Genomic DNA, 15,881 nt, shown 5'->3' with positions numbered 1-15,881 from the left:
ATCCATAACGATGGAGAAGATTTGATAGATATTAGGTTGAACCCCTCATATCCGGGCTTTGCTGAACCAGGTCGAAGGCCAAAGCTCTGGGGGGAACGTTTCCAGCCAGGGCGGAACGCTACTGTAAATAGTTCCCTCGTTGTGGACAAAATGGATATAAGGGATACTCCCTTTTTGTTTGCGGCAACCGTTAGTATTATTATGTGATGGTACTGTTCACAAATGTTTCTACCCAAGAGAGCCGTATGGGTGGTGCATATTCGGCACCTTAGAACCCATGGGCATCTTCCTGAAACCTGAGAGACGAGGCAGGCGACTGCCTCGACGAAGAAAGAGGGACTTAGGGACATTGAGAGTAGAGCTGGATGATGGCGAGGTAGTGACCAGTGAGAACTGTTATGCAGGGGAGTTCTTGTCTTTCCCTGTCTGGAAAGGCGCTGCAGGAGTCTTTACGTTAGCCTTCTCTCCGGGTGTAGGAGTACAGCAAAACTCGGCTGCTCTAGAGAAAGTGGTTTGCCACCTTCTTCGAAACAATAAGGCAGTTAAAGCAGTGATACAGGTAATGCAAGATAAGTTTGAGCAAACTTCAAGGCTTTTGAAGGCTCACCATGAGGCGATCGATGTTCTTTTTGATATCCTTATCCAAGGAGGGTGTAAAAGTGCCCGTTTTGCAAATCTTTCCTTTTGTTGTCTCTCTGCAGACAATTATGAACAGATCCAGAAACGTAATGTAATCCTCCAGAAGGCAGCGGATAGCTTGGTAGAAATAGCTAAGGAGGATCCAGTTAAATGGCAATGGCTAGCTGATATCGGAGCTAGTGTCTGGGGATGGCTAATGTCTTGGCTTTCTTGGGACAAACTCATAATAATTGTTGCTGTTGCTGTTGGAGTTATTCTCTTAACATGTTTTGTTTTTCCTATTCTAGGATGTTGTATCTGCCAGTTACGCTTGCGCTTTGACGCAAGGCACCAGAATCAGCGATACGCTTTACTTCGCATGACTTGAAGCATGGGGAGGGGGAAATGTAGGTAGATTAGGGTACGGCGCCCGGAAAATCTCGAGCTGTAACGGAAAGGTAGGCGTGGCGAAAGGAGCAGGATGTGCAAGTATCGCGCGAGTTCGTACGAGACAAGACGACTATATAAGGCTGTTGCGCAATTGAATAAACACCACTTGTTGCATCCTCACATTGGTGTCTGTGCTCAATGGCCCTGGGGTGCGGATAGCCTCAGGCCAGCCAGCAACCAAACGGAGCTTGCCGCAGACAAGCGGCAACACATCACTGCATCACAGTCCTAATTGTTTCTTCTAGGTCCAGGGAGACTAAGATTCAGTTTTAAAAGGCTGACTCTGAACTGAAAAAAAAAAAACCCAACCAAATCAAATCATTATTATTTTTGTCAAGCCAGGACTTTTATTGTCAGGTCTGCCCTTCTCAAAATATGATAGCTGCAAGGCAATTCCTCTTGGTAACCCACCAGGGCTGGGGAAAATAATCAGAAACATTTGTCCTACTGCCAGTGTGCTTAGAGAGAGGGAGAAAGGGAAATGCTTCCTCACTAAGGGCCAGATCTTTTTGTACCTTTGTTAGAATTAACTTTAAGGCATAACCTGATGCAAGGGCCTCAGAAATTACTTATGACACATTCCCCAGGCCTGATCAGAAAGAATAGCTGTCAGTAATATAAACCTCTTCGAAAGTAAATTTATGAAGAGGGGATGGTAGTCTCATGAAGGAGCTGAGAACATTTTTCAAGCACGGTACCAAATCTTTTAATGGGAGATCTAGCAAGAGCAAGTCACCACTCCCGTGAGGCCTGGGAGCCTGCGCTTCCAGAAGAGGGGAAGCTGGCCAGCTGCAGAGCCAGGACGTGATGGGGATGGGAGCTTGGTGTTTCTCCCAGGCTCCTAGTTCAGATGTGTGCTGGGCCTGAGTGCTTTGCTGCCCAGTGTCCCTGAAGCAATTTCATGAGACTACAGGGATGGTCACAGATGCTCTTGGCCCAGGTGGATTTTGCCGGCTTCCTGCACCCTCCTGAACAAATGATCAGAACATGGGAGGGAGGAGAGGAAACCTGTGAGAGAATGCGCTTCCCTGCATCTGCAGATACGCCCTGCATGACTAACAGAAGCCATAAGGGCAGGGCATGGCTGAGTGACCCCATGGTTTGCAAACACATGCAGTTTTTAAAAATACTTTATAAAAATGGCATCATTCTGGGAGGTACAAAGGCTTGAAGGGATAGTAAACCTCTCTGGTACTGTCTGTTCAAATGCAGCCCTTGAAAAGGTCAGGTAGTGCCTCTTTTTTACCTGTCCAGTAATACAAACCCCCCCGGCCCACCCCAAAACCAAAGAAAGCAAACAAACACAAATGAAAAAAAGATATTTCCTTAGCTATTCTTTGATTTTTTTCTAACCCACCCTAGACACAAACAGTAGAGACCTGGCTTTTGGGTCTAGCTGAGCTGGGTCTAGGACAAGACTTATAGAGGACAGTAAAGCTGTTTGTATCTCCCCAGGTTGGATGGAGTCAAGACATACCCTGTTGTCACTGAGGGCAACCCAGAACAGGTTCTACCTTACACTTTGCTTCTCACTGCCAGAAGATGCTCTGCTGGCAGCTGGAAATTGCTGAGGTGAGATGAGGAGATTCTCCTCTGAAGTACACAAAAAAGTATTTTCAAGGAAGATTCTGTAAAAAAAACACCTTAACATCAGCATTTCCTTTGAGGTCCATGACATTTGGAGATCTGGGGAAAGGGAATCCCTAAGCTGCATGAGAGAAGTATTAGTTTACCAAGGACCACTCTTCTGACTCATGCTTACAACAGGATCACGCCCATACAACTACTATGCAGAAGAGATGCTTGTGTGGAAGGCAATCTCCTCTTTATTTCCTCACAGGCTACACGTGGCTACATGTTTAATTTAGCTGTTAACATAGCTTTTCTCAGATTATTTTGTAGCCCACTGCCTCACCATATGAGCTCTCCCATTCACTCTCCCTATTCTATTCCTGATTAGAGGACACATCCACATGGCTTGGGAGCATTGCTCCAGAGGACAACCCTGGAGTAAGCTGACAGACTGAAGTATGCTATTCCCATGTGCATTCAGGGTCTTGTGGCTCATGCTTGCTCCACACTATATGTACAGAACCTTCTTCTACAACGCATGTTCCTCGCAGTACCTCCAACAGGGCCCTTTTAGCACTCATCCTGTCCCTGCTTTGTGCACACATGCTAGATCCAGCATCTAGCTTTCCAGCCTAACTCCCTGTTTTGAGACATAGGTGGGGAAGAACTGGGGCTGGAGGGCTGTAGGAGTATCCCACTACTCTGGGGAAGGACATGAAGATGACAAATTTCACAGGGTACCTGGGTGGCTTCTAGAATAAGCCAGAGAGGAATACATTGTCATGATCTGCTTCAGTACCTGCATCATAGTGAAAGGAAGGAGAAAAGCTCTGGATGCAATGTGTAAGCTCCTGGGGAAGAAGATGAAAACCAGAATGTCTATGCTCGCCTGCTGCTGAAAATCTCCCAATATGCTGCTTGGGACCAGGGAGGGATGTGGATGGCTGTTTCACAGCCTGGCTGAGAATAAGGCTTCAGCAGGAGCTGGGAACACTTCTGTACTACAGAGCACTTGCACAGGACGGATGGACCTCACAGAATCACAGAATCACAGAATGTTAGGGATTGGAAGGGACCTCGAAAGATCATCTAGTCCAATCCCCCTGCCGGAGCAGGATTACCTAGACCATATCACACAGGAACGCGTCCAGGCGGGTTTTGAATGTCTCCAGAGAAGGAGACTCCACAACCTCTCTGGGCAGCCTGTTCCAGTGTTCGGTCACCCTCACCGTAAAGAAGTTTTTCCTCATATTTAAGTGGAACCTCCTGTGTTCCAGCTTGCACCCATTGCCCCTTGTCCTGTCAAGGGATGTCACTGAGAAGAGCCTGGCTCCATCCTCATGACACTTGCCCTTTACATATTTATAAACATTAATGAGGTCACCCCTCAGTCTCCTCTTCTCTAAGCTAAAGAGACCCAGCTCCCTGAGCCTCTCCTCATAAGGGAGATGTTCCACTCCCTTAATCATCTTCGTGGCTCTGCGCTGGACTCTCTCTAGCAGTTCCCTGTCCTTCTTGAACTGAGGGGCCCAGAACTAGACACAATATTCCAGATGCGGCCTCACCAGGGCAGAGTAGAGGGGGAGGAGAACCTCTCTCGACCTGCTAACCACACCCCTTCTAATACACCCCAGGATGCCATTGGCCTTCTTGGCCACAAGGGCACACTGCTGGCTCATGGTCATCCTGCTGTCCACTAGGACCCCCAGGTCCCTTTCCCCTACGCTGCTCTCCAACAGGTCTGCCCCCAACTTGTACTGGTACATGGCGTTGTTCTTGCCCAGATGCAGGACTCTACACTTGCCCTTGTTATATTTCATTAAATTTCTCCCCGCCCAACTCTCCAGCCTGTCCAGGTCTCTCTGAATGGCTGCGCAGCCTTCCGGACCTCATCTGAATCAAAAGAGAAATGGGCTTCTGGCTATGAGCATGCAGGAGGTTGTCAATGAACTTTTTAACTGAGGAGTGGAGGAAAGCCAACCAGTGGTGATGTTTTTCAGGACGGTGTTCCTAAAGACAAGACATAGCAAATTCTGTAGCCTGTAGGGAAGGATACCTCAGGGGATAGCATAAAACAAGAGGGTTAGCATTCAAAGAGAAGACTGGGGAACCAAATCAGTGCTGTGTTTGTCTTAACAGCAGGGCTTGAAGCCTGGGAAACAAGATAGAAGCACTGGCACATTTTGCTGAAATGGTAGGCACTTGGGAAAACTTGAGCTTGTTAAAAGAAGCTCAAAGGAACAGCTGAGAGGATTAAATCCTCACAGGCGGGTGAAGGTGGCTGAAGTGACTGTGCTGGAGACACAGGGATAGGGCTACCACCCAACCAGAAAGGCCTAAAACAGGGAAAGATGCTGGCACTGATAACAGGAGGGAGGGTTGAGAGTAAGAAAGCATCATTCAAAAAGCTACAGGTGTGTCTGAATAAAGAACACAGAAAAGAACAAAAATTCTAGCAGATTAAGCATAAAAATATAACTGAGCTGTCCAAACAGGGATTAGAAAATCAGCTAGCTAAAAAATCAAAACTAGTACTAAATCCTCCCTCCGTCACAGCAGCAGCAGCAAAAATCCTGCCTGAGAGCCTGTCAGACCATAGGACTCTTGGTCTATAAGCCCACTGGCTGTGCCAGACACCCTGGTGGAGTTATAACGAGGATCAGAACAGCCTTCTGGATAAATACAGCCTATTCAATGATGCCAGTGTAGTTTTAGCATGCAAAGGGAGGTCCTGCCTTACAAACATCTTGGAGTTTTTTTGATGAGGTCAACTAGTATGTGGGGAAGGATGACCTGGTTGATGTGGTCTGCCTGAATTTCCAAAGGCTTTTGACAAAGCTTCTCTGAAAAGCCCTTAAAGAACAGTCAACAGCAGCAGGGTAAAAGGGAAAATCTAACATGGATAGTTATTTGGTAGAAGGTTAAAGAAAGCATAGGACTAAATAGAGGAAGGTCACCAGGGAGTTCTGCAGGGGTTTGCATTAGGATCTGTGCTCTTTAACAAGTTCCTAAATGGAAAGGGTTTTGAACAGTGAGATGATGGGGTTTGCTGACAATATGATCGGCCAAAGCGCTGGTGCAGTCATTTGTTTAGAGAAGCTTTTGTTTCAGTGAATATCAACACAGATGCAATGTGAGGTTGATGTCCACTAAGTATTACCTTAATCCATGTTTGCTCTTACAGCTTAGGGGAGAGGATAATTCAAAAAGTTCATTTGGAACCTTGACCAATAAATCACATAACTCAAACTGGAGCCTCTTAATTGTTATTAGTAGTCCTAGGCCTCGTTCAAGCTAAGAAGTGTTACAACAGGTCAACATGAGAGGCAGCAGAGCTGCAGTGTGGAGGGCAGTCACTGGTCTGCAATTTGTTGCTGTTGCTGTTGAAAGCAAGGACACTTTTGCCTGGAGCATCCCCACCTCCAGACACCCCAGACCTCTCTCGGCTGATGCTGTGCACTGTGGTGATGCCATTAGATGGCCATGATCTTAAGGAAAATTTCCTTCTGTACCTCCCAAACATTGCTTATACAGGTACTGCGGCTCACATCCGTACTGAACTCGATATTTGGCAGTGGGTATTTGGCTGTTGGCATGGCCTTTATGTCCATCTTGAATCAAGACTCTGAATTTGACAAACCTGCTTTGGAGACAGGTTGTGGACTCTGCCTTTAAGGACAAATTGCGTTCTTGATACCTAGATCAGATTTTACTCCATACCCACAAGACTAACATCTTTTGGAGTATCCTAGAGCTCCCCTCGAGGCTGGGTATTATTTTATATTTGCAGCACATCAGAGACTGAATGACTGTACAGATCAGATGACAACATTTTGTACTGAACTGGTATAGCTCTAGAAAACTGTTTTCACACTTGAAGCACCTCTGCAGGCTTGGAGAACTGGAACTGGGCAGAGAGGGTGGGTATGGCCTCTTACTGTCAGCCCTTGCTTGAGCACAGTGCAGTCAGGGAGCTGGTCGGGTTCCAGAAAGCAAATATATTGTTCTGTTTTGTGCCTGTTTGGAGATGTGTGTGAAGATGAGCTGCTTCTTTCAGCTTTCGTACAGACCAAGGATTGCACCTGAAACATTTTTTCTTCTTCAGCCATTCTATAGTCAGATCTTCTCACAGTGAGTGGTCATGAAGGAGCCTAGCAAAAAAGCAGTCTTTTCCCCTAAAATCTCCTCCTCAGTAGAAGTCTTTTTCTCCTTAGCACAGTAGACTGTAAGTAGGCTTTGGTAATCGGGCTGCCTACTTCTCACCACCTTTTATATTTCAGGAAGCATACGGTGGCTGACGCATTTCGTGATATATACTCAAAAATCATATCAGTTTGGATCCAGGACCAACATGAAGCTATGGACAACTCACGCTTTCTTGCTTTTCTGCAGCAATTTCAATGATCTTAGGAGATGCCTGTTATCACCTGATGTGCAGGGAAACAGAGGTAGGGAGGAAGCTGGTGGTTTGCTCATTGCCTTGTGGGCAGAACCAAATGGTGAATGTAGGTGGCCCCAGTTTCACATGAGTGTTTGCTCCCTGAGGCTACCCTGTGACCTAGCACAACTTTTGTAATACTGATCAGGCCATGACTTTAAATTCCCTTGTTCTGGGCCTCTTCAAGACTGGAGGGTGAGACTTTCCCATTTTTAAGTTTATATCATATTCCTGATTCTAGGCAGCTTGATGTGAACAATATTAATTCAGCCTTTGAGGGCACAGCATTCTTTTCTTTATATTTCTTGGAAAATAAAAGGCATCAGCAGGCCAACAGGAATCTTTCCCTTGTAAGGCCCCTGGGACAAAATTTCTTTTTTTTTTTCTGAATATGGAAGTGATGGGACAGAGATCATAGGAATTCTTATTTGAATACATGCCAGCCATAAGGAAAGAATATTGCTTTATGCTGACAATTTTTTAAAAAAAAACTCTTAGATGCTGTTCATCAGTTCAAAACTGCCAGAGGAGTCTAGTGGAAAAGGAACAAGAGACATGGAGGTATTCAGGGTCCCAAAACTAAGCACTTTACATAACACACCTTACATACGCTCAAAAAGAAGGTGGCAAAACAATCCACCAAAAGTATCCCTGCTCCTCCAGCTCTTCTCTGAAGATGTCTGCTTCCCAGCTCCAAGCAGCTCCCGTGTTTTCACAGGTGCAGTGATGCCAGCAGCTATTTTTGCACTTAGCTCAGGGCAGCGCTTCAGCTGCTGGACATCTGTGCCAAACCGTTCCTTTCCTTTGCAGACCCTGCATCCCAGCGTCCTCTAGGAAAAGTGCAGAGAACATCATCTTCAGTCCCCGCCCTCCAGCAACACAGGGAGAGGGACCAACCTCTTCTCCCTCAAAGATGTTCGTCCACCTGTGCTGAGCCACTGTGAGCTTGTTTTTGCCAGGTGGCAGCTCATATCCCTGGCTTCTCTGCAGAAAGTGGAGGGGTTGCAGGTTTTATTTGGGCACTCAGTGGTGGTGGAGGAAGGGAAATGAGAAGAGTCAAAGCTATCTGTTAGTGTCACAGTTTAAAGCTGGGCCAGCTATTAACCAGGTGGCAGATGCTCTCTGTTAACCCTCTCCCCCCCCCAAGGGAAAGGGAAAGGGAAAAGGGAGAGAGACTTATGGGTTGGAAAGTTAAAACAGTTTTAATAAACTATAGTAATGAAAAAGAATATAATAACAACAATAATAGAAATAATCAAATATATACAAATATATACAAAACCAAGACTGAGAGCTTGGAAATCCTCCTCAGGCAGAGTTGCTCCCCCCAGCACGGGCAGAGGGGAAAATGCAGTAGCTCCCCCCAGAACAGGCAGAGGGGAAAATGCAGTAGCTCCCCCCAGCACGGGCAGAGGGCAAAATGCAATAGCTCTCCCTGCCATCACACCTGCAGGCTTTTAACTGGAAAATTGGCAAAGCTGGTACCAATCAGTGGGAGACAGGAGGGCCCCTCCCTCCTGGGCCCCACCTCCAGGAGGCAGTGGGTTAGTGATAAATAGGAAAGTGAGAATGACGTGTGTGGGATGGAATACCTCGTTGGTCAATCTTGGGTCACCTGCCCTGTCTGCTCCCTCCTGCAGCTGCGACCCCCCTTTGGCTCTTCACTCGTAAGCAGTGAGGAATTTAGCAGTGACCTTGGTTTCTCTAAGACTAATTGGCCTGGTTTGGGCCAAACCAGGACATTCCACCCCTTATTCCATACCATTCACATCATACTCAGATCACCACTACCTTTTCATTTTCAAATATATATACACATATCACTAGTTTATGATTCATCTCTATACAAAAAGTTCATTAAGTTCATTTGGTTCAGGATTGTGGGTTTCCATCTGGCTAGCAGTCTCTCAGCAGTCTCTCTGGCTAGCAGTCTCTCTTTCATCATGGTTCGTGCCCACGGGTTGCAGGTTAAAGATGTCAGACTCGAGGAGGTTACTGGACGCCACTTGATGAAGCTAGTTCCGGTCTCATCAACACTGTCTTAACCTGAAAGACACTTACGCAGCAACAACATACAGTTCAGACTTAAGTAGTCTCACCCATAATCAGATCACCTTCAGGGACACATCGGACTTCACCATCTTGCAACATCACCCACCAAGTACATCCAGGTCCCTGAGCAAAAGCAATCCCACGAATGGGTTTACCTTTGCCGGTTGCAGGAAGAATCCAGACAGTTTTTCCCAATAGATTCCTTTCGTGCACCACAGGGACTTTATCTCCTTCTGCTGTATGTAGAAGGTCTGACTGAGCAGGGCCAGCTCGATTGATAGATCCCCTGGTGTTAACTAACCAGGTAGCTTGTGCCAGATGTTTATCCCAGTTTTTAAAGGTTCCACCCCCCATTGCTTTCAGGGTAGTTTTTAACAGCCCATTATACCGTTCAATTTTCCCAGAGGCTGGTGCATGATAGGGGGTGTGATATACCCATTCAATGCCATGCTCTTTGGCCCAGTTGTCTATGAGACTGTTTTTGAAATGAGTCCCGTTGTCCGACTCAATTCTCTCTGGCGTGCCGTGTCGCCACAAGATTTGCTTTTCGAGGCCCAGGATAGTGTTCCGGGCAGTGGCATGGGGCACAGAGTATGTTTCCAACCATCCGGTGGTCGCCTCCACCATGGTAAGCACATAACGTTTACCCTGGCGGGTTTGAGGGAGTGTGATATAGTCAATTTGCCAGGCCTCCCCATATTTATATTTCAACCACCGCCCCCCATACCACAAAGGTTTTAACCGTTTGGCTTGCTTAATTGCGGCGCATGTTTCACAATCATGGATAACCTGTGCAATAGAGTCCATGGTTAAGTCCACCCCTCGGTCACGAGCCCATCTGTATGTTGCATCTCTTCCTTGATGACCTGAAGTGTCAGGAGCCCACCGAGCTAAAAATAGTTCACCTTTGTGTTCCCAGTCCAAATCTATTTGGAACACTTTAGCAGCTTGATCCGCTTGTTGGTTGTTTTGATGTTCCTCAGTTGCCCGACTTTTAGGTACGTGAGCATCTACATGACGTACCTTCACGACTAGTTTCTCTAGCCGAGCAGCAATATCTTGCCACAATTCAGCAGCCCAAATAGGTTTCCCTTTGCGCTGCCAGTTGCTTCGCTTCCACTGCTTTAACCACCCCCACAAGGCATTTGCTACCATCCATGAGTCAGTATAAAGATACAGCCTTGGCCACTTTTCTCGTTCAGCAATGCCTAAAGCCAGCTGGATGGCTTTTACCTCTGCAAATTGACTTGATTCACCTTGTCCTTCTGTGGCTTCTGTGACTCGTCGTATGGGACTCCATACAGCAGCTTTCCACTTCCGATGCTTTCCTACAAGACGGCAGGATCCATCGGTGAACAGGGCATACTGCTTCTCATCCTCTGGTAGTTCATTATATGGTGGGGCTTCTTCAGCACGTGTCACCTCCTTTTCTGGCGGCATTCCGAAGTCTTTGCCTTCTGGCCAGTCCATGATCACTTCTAAGATTCCTGGGCGATTAGGGTTTCCTATTCGAGCCCTCTGCGTAATTAATGCAATCCATTTACTCCATGTAGCATCAGTTGCATGATGGGTAGTAGGAACCTTACCCTTGAACATCCAGCCTAGTACTGGTAATCGAGGTGCCAGGAGAAGTTGTGCTTCTGTACCAATTACCTCTGAAGCAGCTCTAACTCCTTCATATGCTGCCAGTATCTCTTTTTCAGTTGGAGTGTAATTGGCCTCGGAACCCTTGTATCCTCGACTCCAAAATCCTAGGGGTCAACCTCGAGTCTCCCCTGGTACTTTCTGCCAGAGGCTCCAGGTAGGACCATTGTCCCCAGCTGAGGTGTAGAGCACATTTTTAACATCTTGTCCTGTACGGACTGGTCCAAGGGCTACTGCATGCACAATCTCTTGTTTAATCTGTTCAAAAGCCTGTCGTTGTTCAGGGCCCCACTGAAAATCATTCTTCTTTCTGGTCACTTGGTAAAGAGGGCGTACAATCTGGCTGTAATCTGGAATATGCATTCTCCAGGAACCCACAACGCCTAAGAAGGCTTGTGTTTCCTTTTTGTTAGTTGGTGCGGACATAGCTGTTATTTTGTTGATCACCTCTATCGGGATCTGGCGACGCCCATCTTGCCATTTAATCCCTAAAAACTGGATCTCCCGGGCAGGTCCCTTGACCTTGCCTCTTTTTATGGCAAAACCAGCTTGCAGAAGAATTTGGATTATTTTCTCCCCTTTGTCAAAAACTTCTGCTGCTGTATCACCCCACACAATGATGTCATCAATATATTGCAAATGTTCTGGAGCTCCACCCTTTTCTAGTGCAGTCTGGATCAGTCCATGGCAAATAGTAGGACTGTGTTTCCACCCCTGGGGCAGTCGATTCCAGGTGTACTGGATACCTCTCCAGGTAAAAGCAAACTGTGGCCTGCACTTTGGTGCCAAAGGAATAGAGAAAAATGCATTAGCTATGTCTATGGTGGCATACCATTTGGCTGCCTTTGACTCCAGTTCGTATTGAAGTTCTAGCATGTCTGGCACAGCAGCACTCAGCGGTGGCGTAACTTCATTTAGGCCACGATAGTCCACAGTTAATCTCCATTCTCCATCAGACTTTCGCACTGGCCATATAGGACTATTAAAGGGTGAGCGAGTCTTGCCAATCACTCCTTGGTTTTCTAATTGTCTAATCAGTTTATGAATGGGGATCAGGGAGTCTCGATTGGTACGATATTGTCGTCGGTGCACCGTGGTAGTAGCAATTGGCACCTGTTGTTCTTCAACCTTCAGCAACCCCACAACAGAAGGATCTTCTGAGAGGCCAGGCAAGGTAGACAGCTGTTTAATGTCCTCAGTCTCTACAGCTGCTATACCAAAGGCCCATCTATACCCTTTTTGGGTCCTTAAAATACCCTCTCTTGAGGTAGTCTATGCCAAGGATGCACGGAGCATCTGGGCCAGTCACAATGGGGTGCTTTTTCCATTCATTTTTAGTTAGGCTCACTTCGGCCTCCAATACAGATAACACTTGAGATCCTCCTGTTACTCCTGAAATACTGATAGATTCTGCCCCTTTATGATCCGACGGCATTAGGGTGCACTGTGCACCAGTGTCTACCAGGGCTCGATACCTTTGTGGTTTTAATGTGCCAGGCCATTGAATCCACACAGTCCAATAAACTCGGTTGTCCCTCTCCTCCACCTGGCTGGAGGCAGGGCCCCCCTAATTAAGAAATGGATTCGTGCTGCTCACAGGGACTGGACCTTCATTTCTCCTATTCACACTTGGGAAAAAGTGATTTGAGGCCCATCTACCCTGACTGGGGTCCTGCTCACTGGTAACTGGAGCAGCCATCCTTCTAGAAAAATTCTCTCTGGTATTTCTTTTAGCTTGCAACTCACGTACTCGTGCCTGTAGGGTACTGGTAGGTTGTCCATGCCATCTGCTCATGTCCTCCCCATAACCACGCAGGGCAAACCACAGGATACCTCGTGACGTGTTCCGTTTCCTTTGAGCTGGTCCTGTAGGAGAACGTTTTCTCTTAACGGCTGCAACGCGCGCCTGTGTAGGTAGAGAGTCAAGTTTATTCTCGATCTTGGACAGTTTGTCTGACAGTTGTTTAAATGAGTCCTTGTTCTCCTTAGTCAGTTTTTCCACAGCCGAGATGCGTGCCTGCAGTGGGGAAGAAATACTATCTTCATACTGTCGCATACAGTTAGCCATTTCGCCCACAGTACAACGTGCCATATCATCTTCTCCCCATACTAATATTGACAATGTATGGGTATATGTCGGTGGAGCATTCTTCACAACCTTCCGGAACATGGATCGGTTGCATTCCACTTCATCAGGATCTACAGGATCTACAATGTCCCGTGGGTGTCTATAAATGATCTCTTGCACAGCTAGTTCTCTAAGGTAGTTAATACCTTTTTCTATAGTGGTCCATTTGCTTAGGTGACTCATAACATCATCTTTATAGGGATACCTGCTCTTTACAGCTGACAAGAGTCGCCTCCAGAGACTGACAGTGTTTGACTTTCTTGCGAGCGCCTTATCAATACCACCATCTCTGGACAGGGATCCCAACTGTCTGGCTTCTCTGCCATCCAATTGCATGCTGTCTGCCCCATTATCCCAGTATCGGAGCAACCAGGTAATAATAGGTTCACCGTCATAACGGCTGAAGTCTTTCCTTATATTTCTCAGGTCCTTCAGGGATAAAGAGTGGTAGGTTATCTCTACATCCGAGTCCTCCTCTTGTGATAGTTCTGCTTTAGAAGGACCTTTCTTCTGTGATGGGTCTGCTTTAAAAGGACAATCGAGGAAACCCCCATCTGTGTCAGGCCCTAACTCTGCCTGAGAAGGGCCCTCACCTGGGTCATATGATGGCTCTGCCTTAGAAGGCTCTGAGTCATCATCCTTCACTTCATGAGCTGATTTCTTTTGGTATTTCTTTCTGGTTACAGGAGCAATTGGTACAGATTCGATAGATGCTGGGGTCTGAGTAGATGCAGTGGCTGTCGTCGGAGTGCTGAGAGTCTGAGTAGCTGCAGTGGCCATCTTGGGGGGTGTAGCAGCTGTGGTGCAGGCTGCCGAGGTGTTAGTGGGTTTAGTGGCTGTAGCGGCAGTACACACTGTAGGATCTGAGGTGGCTGCATAACACCTACAACTGTCCCTGCACCGATATTTAATCTTATCCCACATCAGAAACACATTCAGGACAAACAAAAATAAAAACATGCCACCTAGACAGCACCATCCTAATTTCGCAAAATCTGGTGGTATCAGCTTGGCAGAAAAGGAGAAGGTGCTATTTCCCGAAGTAAAACTGGAAGTGTAATCATTAACAGAATCAGCTAAAGGACGCCTGGAGCGTGCAGATGAAGTCGCTGTTACTGATTCGCGATTAAAGCTGCCCATCATTGTGTCATAGAGATAAGAGATCGGAATATTAACAGCCCAGTTTATCACAGCATAAATCAGTATCAAACCCCATACCAAAACAATACATTTCGACCAGCGCCCACTGCTAAACTGCATGTAAACATTCATAAGAAGCAAGCAATAACACAGTGCCCACGGCAGGTAAGGCATCATTGCAATACTCAGTTGTGAAAGAAACTCCATAAAAAGATGAGATAACACAGCATTCAAAAATGACATCACCATCTTCACTATCTGTTTTAACTTTCCAACCCCTTGTAAATCTCAAAGGAAGAAATCTGATATTCTCTCAGCTGGGCTCTCCGAGTCTCCTCCCACCAGAGCCAGGATTCAACTTATCAGAGCAACCTGTTGGAGCTTCTCTCTAGCCCCATGTTGGGCACCAATAAATCTGTCACGGTTTAAAGCTGGGCCAGCTATTAACCAGGTGGCAGATGCTCTCTGTTAACCCTCTCCCCCCCATCCCCCCAAGGGAAAGGGAAAAGGGAGAGAGACTTATGGGTTGGAAAGTTAAAACAGTTTTAATAAACTATAGTAATGAAAAAGAATATAATAACAATAATAATAGAAATAATCAAATATATACAAATATATACAAAACCAAGACTGAGAGCTTGGAAATCCTCCTCAGGCAGAGTTGCTCCCCCCAGCACGGGCAGAGGGCAAAATGCAATAGCTCTCCCTGCCATCACACCTGCAGGCTTTTAACTGGAAAATTGGCAAAGCTGGTACCAATCAGTGGGAGACAGGAGGGCCCCTCCCTCCTGGGCCCCACCTCCAGGAGGCAGTGGGTTAGTGATAAATAGGAAAGTGAGAATGACGTGTGTGGGATGGAATACCTCGTTGGTCAATCTTGGGTCACCTGCCCTGTCTGCTCCCCCCTGCAGCTGCAACCCCCCTTTGGCTCTTCACTCGTAAGCAGTGAGGAATTTAGCAGTGACCTTGGTTTCTCTAAGACTAATTGGCCTGGTTTGGGCCAAACCAGGACAGTTAGCAAAGGAGGAACAAAGGTAGTAAGGCAGGATCTTTCCATAGAGGCTGCACAGGTGCCTAAATGCAGTAAGTGCTCTTCTGCAAGCAGGTCTTTTCCCGGACTGTGGATCACAGCGCTCAAGAGGTGAAACAGGTCCAAAAGGCAGCTCTTAAGTGTCTAGATTAATCAGAGAACAGCTAATATGCTTAGCTGCTGATAGGAAGTAAAGGCAGTAATCCTCTCCTTGGCCAGGGTGGGCACCAATGGGGAGCAGGTGAGACCCAAGGGCTGCATGCCAGCCAGAAGTTTGAGACCAGTTGCCTTAGAGGAAACGAAACTGGCTGAGGCATCCCTGTGACTTGAATGTCATGGTTCAGAGTGGGACGGGAAAGGATGGGAGTTCCCACCGGCGGTTAGTAAGGAGACTTGTACATTGTCATCCAGATCAAAACTGTGGGTCAGCATTTTCTCCAGATAGCTGCTAAAAGGTGGATCAAATGGCTCTTTCTACTGGCCCCTTTTGGGTTTTGTGACTGTGCTGGAGGGGATGGAAATGCTGTTATCTAGAAGGACAGTTTGGCAACTGAAGCTGGCTGCTGCTAGTCCAAAACCTCTTGAGATGTTTCCCTCTAAGGGTCAATGAAATGAAGGTGGGAGAGTGGTTCAGATCCAACTGACCACCATGGGCCCTATACAAGGTCAGACAAGCCATTCCCACATTTTGACGTGTTTGATGACAAAAGATTAGGGAATCACTAAACAGACGTGCAGGAATTGTTGTTCTCAGCTGTCTTGAACCTAAAGCTGGCGACTACATTCACTGTCAATGATAAGTGCAAGTG

The sequence above is a fragment of the Nyctibius grandis genome, chromosome 5 (assembly GCF_013368605.1).
Source record: "Nyctibius grandis isolate bNycGra1 chromosome 5, bNycGra1.pri, whole genome shotgun sequence".
In the NCBI taxonomy this organism is placed as follows: Eukaryota; Metazoa; Chordata; class Aves; order Nyctibiiformes; family Nyctibiidae; genus Nyctibius; species Nyctibius grandis.
Note: the sequence above shows the minus strand (reverse complement) of the source record.